Source organism: Rousettus aegyptiacus, unplaced genomic scaffold, assembly GCF_014176215.1.
Source record: "Rousettus aegyptiacus isolate mRouAeg1 unplaced genomic scaffold, mRouAeg1.p scaffold_m13_p_1, whole genome shotgun sequence".
NCBI classification, from domain to species: Eukaryota; Metazoa; Chordata; class Mammalia; order Chiroptera; family Pteropodidae; genus Rousettus; species Rousettus aegyptiacus.
The window spans coordinates 184,117,948-184,136,116 of record NW_023416284.1 but is presented as its reverse complement, the minus strand read 5'-3'; the positions used below and the strand labels follow the sequence as shown (position 1 = coordinate 184,136,116).

The 18,169-nt window shown below is 59.0% G+C and overlaps 1 protein-coding gene and 1 long non-coding RNA gene across 2 annotated transcripts in view; one reads left to right on the top strand and one right to left on the bottom strand.

The window, feature by feature from the left end:
* PDE10A (phosphodiesterase 10A) overlaps nucleotides 1-18,169 on the top strand; it is a 317,180-nt gene that overhangs the window by 25,153 nt on the left and 273,858 nt on the right. The window lies entirely within an intron of this gene.
* LOC118603977 lies at nucleotides 1,212-8,396 on the bottom strand. Its single transcript, XR_004951555.1, has 3 exons — nucleotides 7,960-8,396; nucleotides 7,496-7,608; nucleotides 1,212-1,587 (listed from the first exon to the last, which is right to left on the bottom strand). It is a non-coding gene; the product is annotated as an uncharacterized LOC118603977 (long non-coding RNA).

Sequence of the window (18,169 nt, the reverse complement as noted above, 5' to 3'; positions counted from 1 at the left end):
GGCGCGACTCGGCCGGCAGCTGCGATTCGTAGCTCACAGAGGCCTCGCCCGCTGGGCTGCCCGCCATGCCGTCCTCTAACCTGCACTGGTACCTGACTCTGTTCCCCGCCCCTACCCTCCTCATGAAGTGTTAGCCAGCGCTTGAGCCTTTTCACACGCGAATGGAGAGGCACGGCCCGCCCGGGCGAGCCCTGTCACCAGGAGACAGGCGGAGCTGCCGTGCTCACTGCCGCTTCTGCTCCCGCGTCATTCCTGCAGGGGCCGGTGCCCCCTCCCCTGCCTTCCCAGAGAGTCCGGAGCGTATAGGGTGGAGTGAAGGCCCACTGCCCCCAACACGCTCAGGTCCCTGTCACGCCCCGGGAACCCCCCTCACCTCGGGAAACCTGCGGCCTCTCCCAACAGGACACCACACATGCCCCAGGGTTCTCTTCCGAGTTCTGCGCACCTCCGACACCTCCCCCCCAAACTCGCAGACTTTGGGGGGGAAGGGCCTCGAGGACGGGCTCCCTTGGAGGGCAGGCACAGGTGTCTGAAGCCCTGTGGAGTGACCGGAGGCCGTGAGCCCCCTGGGAGCCAGGGCCTTGCACCGCACCTACTGAGTGCAGTGGCCCCTGCGGGGGGCGGCGCCTCCCAGCCGGGCGCTGGTCCCGCAGCCGCTGCCCTGTAGCTAGTCCTCACTCAGTTCTGGACGTCTCCGTCGTCATCCTAATGCCGAAGCCCAAACCGAAAACCGCCTTCAGGTGGAGACAGCGTTTCTCTGACAAAGGAACTGGCACAAACTCCCGTTAAATTTGTGCAATTATCTGTTTTAAAAACTTCACTGTAAGCGAAGTGGATTCCAGTTCACACGTGACTGTTGCCTGAACCCCGCCACGCCCACCGAGATGGTTTTGTGAAAGCATCCGATCTGGTGACCAATGTCTCACTGAAAGGCACCTACATCGTGAACGCTTCACGTGAAGGACGTAGGGCCTCGGGCCGTTCCGTGAGCTCGTGATGGTACCCGGAGCTGCCCCGGCCACCGCAGCACTAGGAGGAGGCTGCCTGCTCCGAGCCGCGGGGGGGCCACGTCGGGGGCAGCCTGTGCGGGGTTCTCGGCGCCCGGCCTTGGCCACGGCCGGCGTGCGGTCTCCGGAACGCCTGGAGCAGCGTCGTGGCAGCAGACACACCCCGTTTGTCTGAGGAGTGTTCGTCTGCACTCAGAAAAGCCTGTCTCCAAGGGGCGGCTGGGCCCGTCACCGCTGGCCGATCCACCAACGGCATCCATTTCTCACCCCGATGACTTGCCGCGTCTGAGGCTCTTCCCTGAAGAACGTGATGTACATCCACACTAGGCCGTTTGCTACCGGCGGACCTTTGTCATCTGTCACCGCAAGCATCTCTGTTTGTCGCAAGGTTGCAAACACGTCTGCAGGGACCATGTGAGAGACTGTGTCACCATTAGTGACACCAAGTCCCCGGGCGCCCACCCTGACACTCCCTGGGGTGGGGGTTTGTCACGTGTGGGGTCGGCGGGGTTCTAGGGAACGGGTTCCCAGCATCTGGTTCACGGTGACAACGGACAGCTCTGTGCTTTCCGCTGGGGACCTGCGTAGAAGTGAAAGAGTTAAATGTTTTCAAAGGCAGGTAGTTTAAGCACAAAATCAGGCTGTCACTCAGGCAGTTCTCTGAAAGAAAGCTGTCTCCGTTGAACTGTTTGCTACTGAAATAATTATTTCTTGGAAAGAATTTCTGGGTTTCCTGTGCACGGATAACAGGATTAATAATCATTAAAGTATCGATGATATTAACCTCTTAATTTGACAGACACTGATGGAGGTTCGAGGTATGTTCTGAATGGAAAATAAGCCAAAGCATTCCATTTTTTTTTAAACCTGAAAATATGTATGACATTTTAATTATCCATATTTCAAACACTGTTGGTAATTTAAGAATGCATCATACATGGGTGGCGGCCATGAGAACTCTACTCTGCACTCGACTTTGCTGTGAACCTAAAACTACTAAAACTGTTAAAAAATGAAAACATCCACGTCTGATTCAGCTTTCTAGAGATTTCTATGCATTCTGAGACCGCTGTGGTGACAAATTTCTACAGTTTCTCTCATGTGGCATTTGGATTTATTTTCTTATTCCTCCCAAGTCTCATTGAATTACAAACATATTTTGCTTTTTGGGGTACTGAGTGGATGTCTGTGTGCTTTCTGCATTTACGGAGCATTTACTGGGGGACGGTGAGGCGGAGGCTGGAAACTGGCTTGGGGACAGGTGGGCAGAAGCCTCAGCAAGAAAGCACGAGTCAGGAATCAGTTTTTACAACTGACATTTGAATTGAGTGGCATCATTTCCACACACACACACACACACACACACACACACACACACACACCCCAATCCAAGTCTGCAGGGATGGGAGGATGGAGACACACGTCCCACACCCGAGCACACGCGTGTGGGGGTCCTGCGCCTGCGTCTCTCGTGTGTGCATGTCTCGGGACCCAGGTAGCAGCGCGTTCACGCGGGCCAGGGAGGCGGGACACAGGTGCCCAGGAGCTCCGCCCGGCCCGCACTGCCGACCGGTTCCAGCCTCCTGCGGCGCTGCTCAGGTGATACACACGGCACCTGTCCGGCTTCTCGCCCTTCGCTTTCTTTGGCCCATTTCCCCTTTTACTGCTGTAGGAAGGGGCTGGCGCGTGGGTTACAGTCGTCGGGAAGGGGGTGGTGCGCACGGTTACAGTCGCAGAGGCCGAGTCTGTTTCCAGGTCCTCCCTGGTCCCGGCCCGGAGCCGGAGCTTCCTCCCTCCGGCGTGGCGATGCGGCCGGGTATGGGGCAGACACTTCACGGGCGTCTCGCTGGTGCTGCTGGCCTGCAGTCCGGGCGTCTTTGCACGGCCGCGTTGGCCGACCCGGCCCCGAGATTCATTCTTACGTCAAACACTGAACCCTGACTATTTACACTTTTCTTTTTTTTAGCGGGCTGTGCTGCCTGCCGCCTGCGGCTGAGAGCAGAGGTGGCTCCTCTCGGACCCCCGCACGGTGGGGACGGAGTGGCTAGTGGCCGGCAGTGAAGGATGCTGAGTTTTGCTGCTGTTGTTGTTGAGTTTTAATTGACTAGAATGACATCGCGGTTGCTCCACACCCCACGGAGCAAGTTAAGATTTAATTTGTATGACGACCCCCTAGAAGAGGCGGAATTGTTGGTAACTGCCGAAGACCCGAAGGAACTGTTTATTCATTGTTCCCCTTTTATAGTGTTTTAGGCCAGAGCCACACACCATGCGGTCAGCGTCAGCGAAAGCCCAGGCTCTGGCCCAGAGCGGGTGGGGCGGAGCGGGGCCGCCGGGTCCTTCCTCCGTCGTCAGCAGCGTTGGCCGCTGTGTTGCCGTGGAAGAGGCAGCCAGCAGTAGGGCTTGACCTCACGTTCCGGGTTGTAATCCGGATACTTCCATGGAAGCGTGGATCTTGGTCACGGAGCGTCGTGACGCCGACTCACATCTTACCTTCTGTTACTGGCGGGCGTTTCAAACACGTGTTGGCCACAGATTGCAGATTGGGAGCTGGCATTTGTTCCAACGATCGCTGCCAACGTTTTTCTAGCATAACCCCCCCCCCCCAGGTTGCTGTGTCTTTGAGCATCTGTTCTGCATCTGGAGGGAAATTCCGCGGAGTACCAGGGGGGCACCTTGCTGCCTGTCGTAAACCCCTCGACCGTGGGAGACGCTTCCCCAGGCGATATCCTGGCCCCGTGTTTACGACACGGCCTCGTGCCCCTTCGCGAAGCCGCCCTGGGTACATCGACCGCGCCCGGCTTGGACGGCGACGTTGCGATGCAGGGGCACCTGGGAGGAAATGTCTGTTTGTGTTCCAAGTCGGCTTAGCTCATCGGTGACATCATAAGATCTTTGTCACCTAGGCGATGGGACATGTTGCTATGGGAACCTCAAAGCTGTGCGATCACACTGGCTCAGGTTGTTGACAGTGGAAAAGCCTCCTTTGCTCTGCCCTGCAGACCGATAGCGGTGTGTACGTAGGGGGCGGGCGTGCTGTTTAAAGTATTTGCATTTAAAGTTTGTGCACGTAAAGTGTTTGGAGAAAAAATAATTTGCGACGCTTAAAATATTTAGAATATTGACATGTTTGGAACAGCGTCGCCACCTAGCTGCGTTTGAAGAAGCCCTTGCGAGCTGGAGCCCGTCCAGGCGATGGGGTCCGAGTTGGTCTTGCAAAGGACGCGCTGAGCACGGCTGGGGCGTGTCGGGGGACTTGGGGGCGTGCCGGGGGGCGGCTCTCGCTGTCTCCCCCCCACCCCCGGACGCGGGGCGCGGATGCATGGTGCATGCGCAGATGTGGTCGAGGTCCTTTCGCGTTCCCTTCCCGTCTCCTGAGACTTCTTGGTCTCGCTCTGTCGGTCGTGAACCGCGGCCGTCACGGTGACCACGGCCACACGCCGCATCCTGCCACGCGCGCTCACAGATCGTGCGTGTGTGTGTGCGTGTGTGTGTGCGCGCGTGCGCGCACGCAGACGTGTGAAGCCGTCTCCATCATTCACGGCCGGTCTCCTGTGACCCGAGCCTGGGCCCGGGGGGCAGCGCCGGGTCATCTCCTGCGAGCTTCGGGTCAGGGTTTCAGCCCCGATCGGCAAACGCCTGTGCGTGCGCGTCTGTGTGAAGACCCTGGTTCAGCGTGTGCGTGGACGGGGTGACCACGGCCGCCCGCGCCCCGAGCTGACCGGAGCCCGCCCAGCGTAGCTTCTCCACGAGGGGCCGGCAGCTCCTCAGCGCGACTCTTCGGGGTCATTTTAATCAGCCAATGATTTTGTGGCACAGCAACGTGAAAAATGTGGCACTAAGTAGACCACACCAGGAACACATTACGGTATGGAAACCGAGACGCGCAGGCGCCGTGCCGGCCCGCGACCCTCCGCTGGGGACTCGCGTGCACCTGCCTTCCGCACGCCCGCAGGCGGGCGCACCCCATGCTCGCCGCTCGGGGGCGCCCGGCGCGTCCCGGCACGTCGGCGAGGTCCCCGCGCCGAGCCTGTGTGTCTGCGTATAAAAGGTCACGCCCACGGCGAGGTCCGGGGGTGAGCCGTCCGGAAGCCCAAGACGCCTCCCAGGGACAGAGGCCACACGCACCGCCGTCCCTGTCCCTCGAAAGCCGCCGCCCACGGCGCCCCGCGCGCGAGCCGCGCTCTCTGGCTGTTCGGCACTTGCCTCCCAGCTCCTCACGTGACGCACACTGCGCGCATCTGGTGCTGTGACCTGTCCTCCCTCCCAGGCCGCGGGGGTGCAGAGGGCCAGCGACCCGTGGACAGCGGTCCCTGCGGGCCCTTCTCGGCGCGTGGTGGCCGTGAGCACAGCACGGAGACGCTCACATCGGAGCCGGAGCCGGCAGGCCTCCCCCGGCACGGAGCCGCAGGGCCGGGCCTCCGCTTCGCGGTCCGGCCGTCTGGGTCACCGGCTGCCCCCGCCGTGCTGAGGGTCGGCCGCCTTGCCACCACGCCGCGTCTCCCCCGCTCAGCCGCCGGGGGTGGGACCCGGGTTCCAAGTTCTCATCTGTAAGACGAGGTCGTTGGTTTAAGAGAATGCTATGGTCCCAAAGTCCTTCATGACAAAACATTCTCTTACCCGCGGACTTCTGAGCAGCGCCGATGGGTTTACAGAACAAGGTCCTCGCCGGTTTCAGGGGCCTGCTCTCCGGGCAGCGCTCAGGGAAGAGCACACGCATGTTCATTTCTCCATTAAGATGCCGACCCGTTTCAATAAAAGGCACTGTTTTCAGGAAGGATAGGTTTCAAGCTCACGTCGATGTTTGGGCTTGTACAGGTCATAAGAATTTTCCAGTTGTGACAACATGATTCTTAAAACCCCTCTCACGACACGGAGACCCCTGCGCGGCCTCTGTTTGTCTCTGAAAAAGCTGGGGCTGCAAGCTGGCGCCGTGGAGCCCGGCTGCATGCTGGGTGCTCCCAGGCCGCCCCCGTCACCCGTGCTCCGACCTGCAGTCCACCTGCGAGCCGCTCCCTGGGCCCCCATGTTGGGTGACGAGCCCAAGGCTGGGTGGGAGCAGACACCGAGAATGTGTCTGATCAGCAGCCCGGACCCAGGTGCGCCCGATCCCAAATCTGCACTCTCTTTCTCTGGCTTTGCAAAGCGTGACACTCTAAATATATGTTAGATTTCATCTACACGATTTAGAAATTTTTTTTTTTTGTAATTTTTAACTCCAGTAAAGTGATAGGATCTTCTAGTCGATGGGAATAAGAAATTGAGAAAGTAATTTTATTTCACTAGGAACTAAAGCTTCATTCCCTTTGCAGAACCAAATCAGACTTCCAAAAAAAAAAAAAAAAAAAAACCAAAAATCCCAAGATGTTGTTACGAGAGACTTTCAAATATAGTTCGTGTTCTGGCAGCTTCGCCTTTAAACGGGTCCGCGCTGTGCATGTTGGTCGCCTTGCGAATCTTCCAGCAGAAAGCACTGTACTTAGCAAATTCGTCAGCAGTTTATCCAGATCCGGTTCGACTATCTGATGAGCAATGAAAGCTGCCCGATCTGCTCCTCAGGGAGAGAGCCCGGCAGCGAACGCACCGCCCCCTGCCCCAGCTCCTGCCGCCTCCCCGGCCCGCCGTGTCGCCCAGCCGGCGGGTCAGGTTGTCACCACCACTGCTCGCTGGACTTCAGCGCTTTCCCGAGTCCTGGCCGCCACTGGCTGGCTTCGTCTCTAGTCCCCCAACCCAACGTGGGACGTTCCCCCTGTCACAACATGTTACCCACGCAGCATGAATTTGATGAGCGTCTGGTCCGCGCCAGACACCATTCCAGGCTCTGGGACACAGGAAAGAGGAAACTCGAGTATGACACCCGCCCGGGCTTGCAGTCTGGCGGAGAAAGACAGAACATCGGATAGGTGCGTGTCGAGCACAGTGATAAGTGCTAAGAAACAATACAGCGCAGAAACAGGTGGGGGCGCGGGCTCAAAGTCGGGCAGGGCGGCGGGGAGCTGCGTGCGGGGCTGCGCGTGAGCTGGGGGGTTGTCACGGACGAGCGGGGGGCTGAGGGCAGTCAGCGGGCCCTCGCTCTTGACTGGAGCGCGGTGGGAGGCCGCGCAGGGTTCGAGCGGACGCCGTCTGCTCTGCTCGCTGGCGGGAGACATGGGAGAGTGTCGGGGCGCCGGCCAAGGTGACCTCCTGTGGCCACCCAGGCGAGACGAGGCGACCACTGCACCACATGTGTGAAATGCGAGCTGCAATAGCAGCACCACCCCGAACTTAGTCGTTCCCCAATTGACATGCATCGTTTTCTCGTTTGACGCAAATCTCTGAATGGGACAAATTTCGCGCCGATGGAAAAGTGGGGAAAGGTCGGGCGAGTCCCCCATGGCCATGTGCGAATTAAGTGTAAAGCGGGAAAAAATAAATTAATGAAACTGGAGACATTCCAACTCAGAGGACAGGCTGAGATGTCAGAGGAATACTTCGTGTATGCTACTTACATTCGTGTGTTTAACAATCTAAAGTAGCCAAGGTCCTCGCTCTCTGAAGAAAGTTTGGCATCTGGAAAGGTCTCCTTCAAGAGAGTCTCCTAAATCAGGAGCCGAAGCGATACCTTAAGTAGAGGAAAAATACCGAGTGGGATTTTATTTTTTAAAAATTAAAGCAATTCGTTATATCCTATATTCTGAAGAATGAGGCGTGCATCTCGGTTAAGGATTAATGCTCAATGTTTTCCACGCTCTCTGCCGGCGACTCCCCTTTGCTGCTCGGCGAAAAATGGTGTCAGTCAGAGACATGCCTCGCTGTGTCCCTCCCTGCCCGCATCCGTCCTTGGGGGCGCCGCGTGGGTCCCCCCGCCCAGACAGGCAGGAGGTGCGTGCCCCGCCCCCGTCCCCCGCCCCCCGCCGCGGTCCGGGACCTCGTCCCCTCCCTCTCCTCGAGCACAGTGCCTGCGGCTACTCACCTTGCCACCCACCATTCCCCGTACGTGGTCGGGCCCTTCAGCATACTCGTCTCTCTCGAACCTTCCATCCTTAAATGCTCAGGGTGAACGGTTCACGGCATGATGCCAGAAGCCACCGGTCAATTTGGATAAAAATCAGGCAAATGATCACTTGAGACCTTGAAGCCAGAAGCACAAATCAAAGGAAACGCCTCCTTCCTCAGAAGCTGTTTTACTTTTTCCCTGTTTCGGAATCACATAGAGTCAGGCCCTGAAGCGCGGATTCAAGTCACGACGCATGTCTTACGGCCCTGGACGCCAGGGCCAGAGTCAGAGGGACGGACATGTGGTCAGATGGGCCTCCCCGAGCTCAGACTCTGGGAAGCGCCATCTGAAAATGTGGTCAAAGCAGCTGTTTTTTAAAAACGGACTTGCCTTTGTTTTATGGAATTTGGAAATACTCGCCAATCTCCATTTCCTGCAGCTCACATGAACGCGGGAAGGAGAAAGGCCCCCGACTGCCGACGGCAGGCAGACTGTTCGCGAGGCTGATGGCGGAGCGGGCGCGTGTCTGTAGACACCGGGACCTCAACAGTGAGCATCAGACTGGCAATGTCTTCGGGCGCTTTTCTGTGACAAGACTGGCCTTCATAGTGGCAACGAAGAAAATGAGGCACCCTGTCCCCCACCCCCCGCACCCTGGAGAACCCACTGCTGGGCAGCGAGGCAGAGGCGAAAGTGGGTCACTGAGGAGGGGAGGCGCCTGGCATGGGGGATCCCTAAACACAGTCTTCCGGAGGAGCTGAGACTCGTCGTCAGAAGGGCGAACCGAGAGGCGGGGCAGGTGCCGGACCCTCCCGGGGCAGTGGCGAGAGGACCCGGTGTTCTGCAGGCGGGCCCCGGGGGTAGGGAGGAGGCAGGCCTGCCACCCGGGCTCCGCCGAGGGCCTGGGCTTCCCTCTGTGGTCCTGGGAGCCCGTGGAGCCATGACACAGAGACACGGTCCTCCGTATGTTCCAGGTGAGTTCCTCTGCCAAGCCGATGGGGAGACGTACCTGGCGTGGAGTTGGGAATGACGGAGGGAAGCGAGCCCACCCTCGGCTGCTCAGCTGCGCTCCGCCCGCTTGTGGTGCGTCCGTCCACCCAACTAGTATTCAAGGAGCGTGGCGCCGTGTGGAGGACCCGGCCAGGTGTGGCAGAGGCGGGAGAAAACGGGCCCAGTCCCTCCCGAGCAGGCGCCTCTGGCGGGGCGAACGTCTCCCTGGAGGAATCATCACAGCTCCTCAGTAATCAGGCTGACGATGCGGCATGTTCGCAGGTGCGGGGCAGGCCGGGGCTGAGGACCCTGGGTGCCGCGCATCCTGGGCTTCCCACTCGTCACCGGCCGCACACCGGGCAGCAGCCTGCCCCGCACCCTCCACGCCGAGCGAGAGGGGGCTCCAGCCGGTTCCGTTCATCCGTTGCTGAGAGCGTCGGCCGGGCCCTGGCGCGGGGCGTCTGGCAAGTGCAGACACACATGGGCGCGGCAGGCGGCCATCGCCCTGCCGCCCGGTCCCCAGCCGTCTGTGCGGGAAGCGTGCCAAGCAACGGGACCGTGCGCAGGCTTGCCTCGCGGATCAGTGGCTGACTTTGGCCTTGACAGTGGGGCTTGAGCAGAGGGGACTAAACAGTGTCGCCGACCCGGTCCTGTAAACTCGACCAGTCCTCACCAGGTTTGGACAGAAGGTCAACTTCAGTCTCTCGTCCTTTCTAGCAAGGTGCGTGTGTGTGTGTGTGTGTGTGTGAGAGAGAGAGACAGAGAGAGACAGAGACAGAGAGACAGAGACAGAGAGACAGAGACAGAGAGACAGAGAGAGAGACAGAGAGAGACAGGGCGGGGGGCAGGTGGGTGACCTTATGCCCGCTGGTCAGATGTCTTTACTCCTGAGTGATGACTGCGAAGACCCGTGCTGTCTCTGACAGGCTCCCTGTGGCTTCCTGCAGCCCCCACTTTCCTCCTGAGGCGGGGCAGGAATGCCCCTCGCTTCCCCTGAGGTGGGTCACTGTCCCCTTAGTTCCTGCCAGCATGACTTATCAGACTAATTACCCAAAGGGCCAATGAAAAATTAGTGTACAAGGAGATTCAAAAAGAAAACAAAAAGAGGAAAAACCCAGGTTGCTGAGCAACCCAGCCCCGGAAGCAGAGGGGATGCTATTTTTACATCTAAACCGAGGCCGCAGTGGATTCTGTGGCAAACTCCCGAGAGAGCAGAGTCGCAGGCCGGAGCCGTGTGACGACCTCGGGGGAGTGGGCCCTGGCTGGGCAAACATGCGCATGCTCGGGTCAGCCAGGGCTCGAGGCCCCCGCGCCTCCTTCAGGTTTCTGGTTAAATGCCACCCCCGCAGACGGCAGGCCACAGGGAGCATGTCCCTCAGAGTGCCCCGTGCTTTGTCTGCAGAGCACACGTCAACATTTGTGATTTTAAAGGTACTTTTGAGACTTCGACATAGGGTAAGAGCTCTGTCACCCCTAGACTGGAAGCTCGCCCAGGCAGGCAGCCTCTGCTCCGCCTGCTGAGGCACAGCGGGTTTCAGGCGGTATCTGCAAGACGAATTAATGAACAAGAGAAAATTACGACTGACGTTAGCATGTAGGGTCCGATCGTGAGTCAATGTCAGCTCCAGTCGCATGGGGCAGAGAGTTTCATGATCTTGGCCATTTTTATTTAAGTTGCTACGAGAAGTTTTTTTCACCTAGAATCTGGCAGCTACAAACTGAGTATTATCCCCCAAATTAGCCGACATGCTTGCATCAGGCCACACGAATCTGTTGATTACCACGCTAGGCGGGCGGTCCTCTGCAGGCCGGGGCTGGACACGTGCATTGACAGGCCCCTCGTCCCCTTGGTGCGCATGTGGGTAAGAGGCTGGTGACAGTGACGCAGAGGCGCCAGGTACCTCTCTGCGCAGAACAGCTCGGCAGGGGAGGGGCGGGTGCGCCGGGATCCAGGGGCAGGGGAGCGGCAGGTGCGCAGAGACCCAGGAGGTCCCCCAGTGGCAGGCGGGGGGCGGGTGTGCCGGGATCCAGGGGCAGGGGAGGGGCAGGTGCGCAGAGACCCAGGAGGTCCCCCAGTGGCAGGGGGGGGCGGGTGTGCCAGGATCCAGGGGCTCCCCCAGATCAGTCAGCCTCCGAGGAGAGACGCCCGGAAGTGATGGAGCGGAGCTCGTGCGTCCAGCAGCGCCGCGCGCGCTCCGTCCGGCTCCTCCGCCCCGCGCCCGCTCGCCCTTCCCCGCTGCCCCTCTGTGCCAGTCCCGCGCAGCTCTGGGGGGCCCCGCCCAGCCCCGCCCTCTGCCGGGTCCCCGCTCGCCCACGTCCACACACACCACCCCTCGAGGTGGTTTCACCCAGTCTCGAGTTTTTAAATGCAGTCCATACACCAGCGTCTCCCGAACTATGTTCTGGAACTCTCCTCGAAGCTCTGACCGTGAACTCATCGCGTACACGGGCCAGTGACTCTCGGCAGAGACGTGAGCGCAGGGAGAGTCGCTTAGCGGGTGGAGTTGCCCCGACGCGAAGCTTCTTGCAAGGTGTTCGCAAACGTCTTTTGGAAGTCCTCCTTCGAGGTCCGTAACGTGAGGCAGAAAAGCCAGCCCTTCTGAGAATGAGGACACCTGTTCAGAAGATTAAAAGGGGCCGAAAACACTGCCGATAGCCGCCACCCACCGCCCTACGACGTGCTTAAGGTTTCGCTACTTTAGAGAAAGAATCTACTAGAAAGCAAGGGACGAGGGGGCCTGTTTCCCGTTTTCTTCTAAACTTGAAAGGGAACGAGACGGTCTGGGGTAATGAGTAAGCCTGAAATGTCGTTTCGGGCTGCCTGCGGGGGACCGGGACGGGGGATCCTCAGAACTACTACACACGTTGGATTCCTGTGTCTTTCTTAATTCGAAAATAACGACAGCTCTTGGCTGCAGATGGGAGCGATGCGAACGAAGGGGTCCCTGGGGGGCTTCCTGGTTTGGCGCCTTATCCCACCCTCGGCCTTCACGACGTCTCGGTGGGCGGCACCAGGGACCCCCGAAAACCTGCGAGAACAATGGCGGCTGGTTCCACCTGCCCAGAGGAAAGGAGTAAGCTGACACCATGTTTGTCGTTCAAATGATTGATAAACTTTATTGTTTTAGTGCAGTTGTAGCAGAAATGAACACAAAGTACAGTGGTTTCCCACAGAAACTGCTCCCCCACACGCCCGGCGCCCCCGCCTGGACATCCCGCACCAGGCAGCTCGTTATTACGCTCGAGGCACCGACGTCGTGGACGCGTCGTTAACGGTGGTTTCGGTGTGTTCATCACGAGGGGAAAGGCGAGTGGCCGGTGACAAAACATTAACTTCCCGAGGCGTAAACAGAGTCCAGCGGAATCAAAAATTGAGGATTTGGAACCGGAGTTAAAGAGCTAAAGCCATCGACCTGGAGTCTACTGGTTGATTATTTGTTGTCCCTCCCACTTTCCCCCATCGCTCTAAAATTTTCCTGCTTAAAAAGTCAAGGCCAGTGACGGAGGACCCGGGCGTCTCCCGTCTCCCTTTGCTAAGGTGCCCTCTTCCTTCCCAGGGTTTGCTGCCACCCAGTGGAAAAGAGGCGCAGCGCTCTCGTCGCCCAGGGCTGAAAGTCTGTGACGTGGTTTTCATTAGCATAGTGACAACACCGAGCCGCGTAAATGGTCCCCTAGTTACACGCAGCGGAAGCCACGGCGATGCGTTTGCACTTGTCTCTGAAGGAGGCAGCGCCCGGCGCCGCGGCCAGCACCCCTGGGACCCCGCGGAGTGCCCGCATCGGGCACGGAGCGGCGCCCGGGGACAGCCGGACGCCGGTGCGCGCGCGAGGGGGGCCTGGGAGGGCGCACGCCTCCTGGGTCCCCGCGGGGAGAAGGCCCGGGGCTGGTGGGCCGAGAATGTCCTTAAGTTCTCGATACCCGGCGCGGAGGGCACTCGGGAGGCTAACAAAGGGAGTGTCTAGACTGTCCCTTGCTAGAGGCAGAGAGCCTGCGAAGTGCCCGTCCTGCCTCAGTTTCCTAACGTGGCCTTGACCAGTGACAGGCTCAGCACAAACCCACTGGCCAGGCAGCTTTGTGGGGCTCGCCCCGCCCAGCCCCCCCCATGCCCCATCCCCAGGCCCCGCCCCATTCCCCGCCCCAAGCCCGGCCATCCCCCAGGCACCCTCCCTCCGCCAACCCCAGCCCTGTGCAAGGCCCCGCCCAGCCCCGCCCCCTGCCCCATCCCCAGGCCCACCCAGGCCCCGCCCCAGGCCCCCCCCCCATGCCCGGCCATCCCCCAGGCACCCTCCCTCCGCCAACCCCAGGCTCACCCAGGCCCCGCCCCAGGCCCGTTCATCCTTCTGGCCCCCCTCCGCCAACCCCAGCCCCGCCCAGGCCCCGCCCAGGCCCCGCCCGGGCCCCGCCCGGGCCCCGCCCAGGCCCCTCTGTGCAGCCTGCCAAACCGACCAGTGTGGCTAGGAACCGTTTGCGTTCCTTCTACAGTGACTGGTGTGTTCTACCCAGGACTGAGACTCTCACTGCTTAGGCACGGCTGGCTCAGGAAGGGACACATTCGGAAAGGAGTGTCAAGAGTGTGCTTTCGTGTCAATAACAGGTGTGCAGACGGCCACCTGTTTAAGGCTTGTCTCCTCCTCAGCGGGCAGGGACTCGCCCCACGCACCGTGCGTTCTCAGCAGGGGCGACTCCGGCCCCACAGGGGCAAAGCTGGTCTGGAGGCGAGAGCCATGAGACAGCGGCGTGGTTTGTGGCCCTCGGGCTGAGCCCCACGCAGCCAGCTCCGCGTCTTGGGCATGCGGTTCTCTCACTGGCTTTCCTTGGGCCTCACGCGGCAGAGCTGACGGTGATCCGGGGCTGCGAAACGGTGGCGACAGGATGGCTGTGGCTGGGGGGCCTCCGGCGTCGCGCGTGATCCCCCACGTCTGTGAGCGTGGGCGTTTGATCCCTTATGTATCTTACCTGTGGGTCGCCTAAATCTGAGGGGTGACGCCTCTCAGATGCTCAACTGGTTTGCTTTAAACCATGCTTCTCTCCTTCCGGAACCCCAGGCGAACGTGTGGCCGGCCCGCCACGCTGTCCTCCAAACTCGTCACTTGCCTTGCAGTGATCTCGGTGAGATTTTTCCAGATGCGTGCTGGTGCCACCAATCTGGCGACGCTTTGAGACAGTTTGCTTGCTTAGTTTGCGCTCTTAGCATAGACGCGACTCCTAAGCCAGGCCCGCCTCTGGCGGCAGGCAGGCTCTGGGTGAGGCACTTTCCCCCTCAAAGAGCCAAAGTCATCATGAGGCACTCCCCATTGTCCCTCCTGTGGGACAGAGCTCACCTTGCTCACTCTCGCGGGCTCTGGCTCTAGGCTGGGGCCTCTGTCCCCCCACTCACCTGGCCTGGGCAGCTCCAGGGCCTGTCTCCTGACTTCCTGTGTGGTCACTAAAGCCACCAGGAGCTGCAGACCGCCTTGGGGCTCAGCCCAGCTCCCCAGCTCTGGGCCTGCTGGGGACCCACACCCCACCTAGGATGTCACTGAGGAACTCAGCCATGCGATTTAAAAGATTTTAAAAGCATCTCTCACAGTTTTGGTTTGTTGTGGCAAGCGAGTTATTAGGCTGTCTGCAGTACAATTATTGCCAGAGATGAGTCCAATTTCATCTCTCTCTACATTTTTTTTTTTGCATTTTAGGCATTACATAAATATTTGAGGAGATGAATAAACAAACACACACATATAAATTTATGTGAGATACATAAATTCCCAAACTTAAACTGTGTTATCTGTATAGTTCCTCTTTCTATATGTTGATATAGATACCAGACTATATAAATGGATATGTGTGTGTGGAATAGAGATGTATTTTCAGATCAAAGGAGTATATGGGTTATTTCATTTATTCCTTTTGCCTTCTCTCTGGGCACAGACGTGCATACATATATCTACACGTAAGATCTGTGTAGGTCTGGCAGAGACTAGGACATGGTCTTTCATCTGGCATTTTTCCTCTGCTGAAAGGCCACGAGGTCAGAGCGGGAGCAAACCGGAATAACTGGTGTTACCCAGAGAGCCTGCGAAAACTGTACCCGTCTCCCTCCGCCGCCTCAGACCTGCGGTTCCACGTCTCCACGGAAGCCAGTCTCCATCCCCTCCAGGGGCTTTCAGGGGGTCCCAAGAGGCCGCCTCCCCTGATGCCCCCCCAAAAGCCGCGGATGGACAGTTACGCGTGCGCGTCTGGTCATCCAACAACCCCAGTGCGTGACAATATGGGGGCGCTCTTTACGTTTCTTCGCAGCGGCCCACACCTCATCCCCACCTGCATTTCCAGTGGTTAAAAAGAGAAACGAACATGTATTTTGGAATTTTAATAAATCTGGAAAAATCCCAAGATAAACACCTAAAATTTCAAGCTCTGCTCAAGACTGGTGCGGGTTTTTTTTGGTTCACACTGCCCTCTAGTGGTTAGCAGCGGCATAAGCTTGCAGATTGAAGTCCCCGCCCAACCCCGTGGTTCCCCCCACAGGACAGCGTGGAGAATGAGCATGTCGTATCTGACCCCGTCTTCCCCCTCTGTGTTTATAGCCTCCGCTAAGTTCTTTGCTGCGTTCTTTGCAATTTTTCCTTAAGCCCCCACAGTTGAAGATGTTTGCAACCATTTTCTTGAACACAGCCCAGAGCATCGTACTGTTCGGCTCGTCTGACCCAGCATTGCAGTCGGTATCAAAAGGAGGTCAAGTGCACTTGATGTGGTCAATTCCCACGTTTTTGAAAGTCCATTTTACGCAGAATTCATGGCGGCCTCAAGACTAAGCAGTTTATAACTATCTTAGGGTTCTCGGTGAGGTTCCAACAAACCCATGCGATTCAGATGGACGGAAATTGTGCGTGTGGAACCTGTCGCTGGACCTTAAAGGGCGAAGACCTGTTGGGACTGGCGGGAAAACGGAGGCCTCCGGCTCTGGGCTCCAGCCCCGCCCCCAGCCACTCGGCCCCAGCAAATGGCAGCCCCTGTGTCTCCCCGAGCCGGGGGGCCCAGTGCTGTCCAGACACTCACGACCGCACTCGTGTGGTTCGAGTAGTCACTGCGACGCGAGTCAGAGGAGGAAGTCTGCAACGGATGAAAGCGGCTTTTTTCGATCAAAGTTTTATGAAACTTTCGGGAAGAAACATGATTTTTCAAGTGAAAGCCCCAAGCTCCCCTCCCCCCCCCATGTTCCCCAGCAAACAGACGCCTCGTGTGCGTGAAGCACAGTTGTTTTGTCCCGGGAAGGCGGCTTCTCCCTGCGTGAGCGCTTGCGCGTTCGCATCGGCCCTGGTCACCTGATGTCAGCCCAGGTGCGACTCCACGTGTGCCCGCGTCCCCTGCCCTGTCCCCGCGCCTCCCCACACCTGCCGGACCTCTCCTCGCGCCTGCGTCGGGGGTGGCGGGAGACGCACACAGACGCTCTGGGGGCCGGCCGTGCGCTGTCCGTGGTCTGCACCCCTGGGCTGTCCGTGGTCTGCACCCCTGGGCGCTGGCCGTCTCCGCTCCAGTCTCGGACCCTTGGGGCCAAGCAGCCGGCGAGCTCTCTTGCTTTAGGCCCGCGCCTGTCAAACCGGGAGTCACCCCCAGTCCTGGGTGGGGCTATAGCGCCAGCCCCGACTTCGCACATGAAGTACCGCTTCCGCACGCCGGGTGCGCACCCCCATCCCCCCGCCCCCGCCCCGCCGTATTCCCGCAACGAGGAACCAAGGCTCCTGGAAGTCGATGGCCAGGCCGCTCACTCAAACCGAAGCCGGCCGTGTGCGGTCCCACCACAGCCTCCCCGTGGGGGTGTGACGCCCGCAGCAGCGCCCCCTCCCAGCCCCGCAGGTCGCCCCGCGTCGCCCCGCCACGCACAGGCCTCACTGAACTCGCGGGCGGGACGCATGACGTAAGCTGTGCCTGTCCTGGGCCCAGGTCCCCCCACCTCAGGTTTAATAACCTACTGGCGTCCCCGTTAGGACGCGCCTGGCGCGCACGGTCCGCGTCTGCGGCCGCGCGTGCCACACGGACGCTGCGCTCCGCGCGGGGCGGCACCGGCTTGCGGGACCGGGACCAAGACGTCCCTGAGGGACGCACATCTAGGTTTAATGGCTTGGAAGACGCCCTGTGCACACCCTCGGGTGACCACGAGATTCTCCGCTCGCTCCTCCGACAAGGCCAGGAGAGAGGCAGGAGCACAAACCGCCACACGTCCCAGCTCATTCAGGGCTCACATTCTGCCACCAGGATCAGGGCCTCTGGCCACAGAGCGGTTCGTGCCTGGAGGGTGTCAGCGGTCGCATGAGAGGTGGCGGCGCCGGCAGGAGCAGGTGGGCGGCGTGCGTGCGCGCGGGCCCAGCTCCCGCCCACGCGCTGTGTTCCGCACGTGGTGCGGAGATCCCCCGGGCGGTGTGTCGCTTGTCACCAAGTCCCTTGCAGGCGTTTCACAGGAAACCTGTGGTGTGGGGTGAACGTGGGCATGCAGTCCAGCAGGCAGGGGGAGAAAACGACTCGCCGACGGCTGCGGGGCCGCTCCGCCCGCAGTGCGCGCTGGGTCAGACGCGGCGTTCCGATCCCCGAACCCGCCAGGCGCTCTGAACCCCGAACCCCCGGGCGCCCTGCTGCAGCTGGGAAACTTTCTAAAGGATCTGATTTGTTTGTACTTAGACAGTGTTTCACTATCTTGCCGGATGGAGTGTACATGATATTTGTGTAAACATTTCTGGTTCTGAAGGGTTGACATTTTTGAAATGAATTGAAATTTTCCACTTCCATGGGCCAGCCCATTGCCCAAGGGTCTGGCTTGATGGCAAAGTGCCCTGGACAAGCCTGGAATCCATCCGGGCGCCCTGTGTTTTCTGAATATACAACTGATCTTAAGTCTTTGAAAACTCTGGTTTTGTTTGCTCTCTCTCTCTCTCTCTCTCTCTCTTTTTTTTATCTTTGTTAAAAAATGTGGCTTTCGTGTTTTAAAGAACAAAAAGAAAAGCTTATGAAACTACACAGAAGGCTTCTGAAACATCAAAAGCTCTTACGAAATGACAAAATGATGAGTTAAGTGTGAACGAATGAGAAACAGACGGATTAAATCTCCCTTGAAATGTACTTGGATTTAAAAATTAGGAGGAAAAAGTGTTTGGCAAAATGCACCTAGCATTGTCCCGGGCCCAGAACGTTCGATGAGTGTCTTATAGGGTTTTGCTGAACC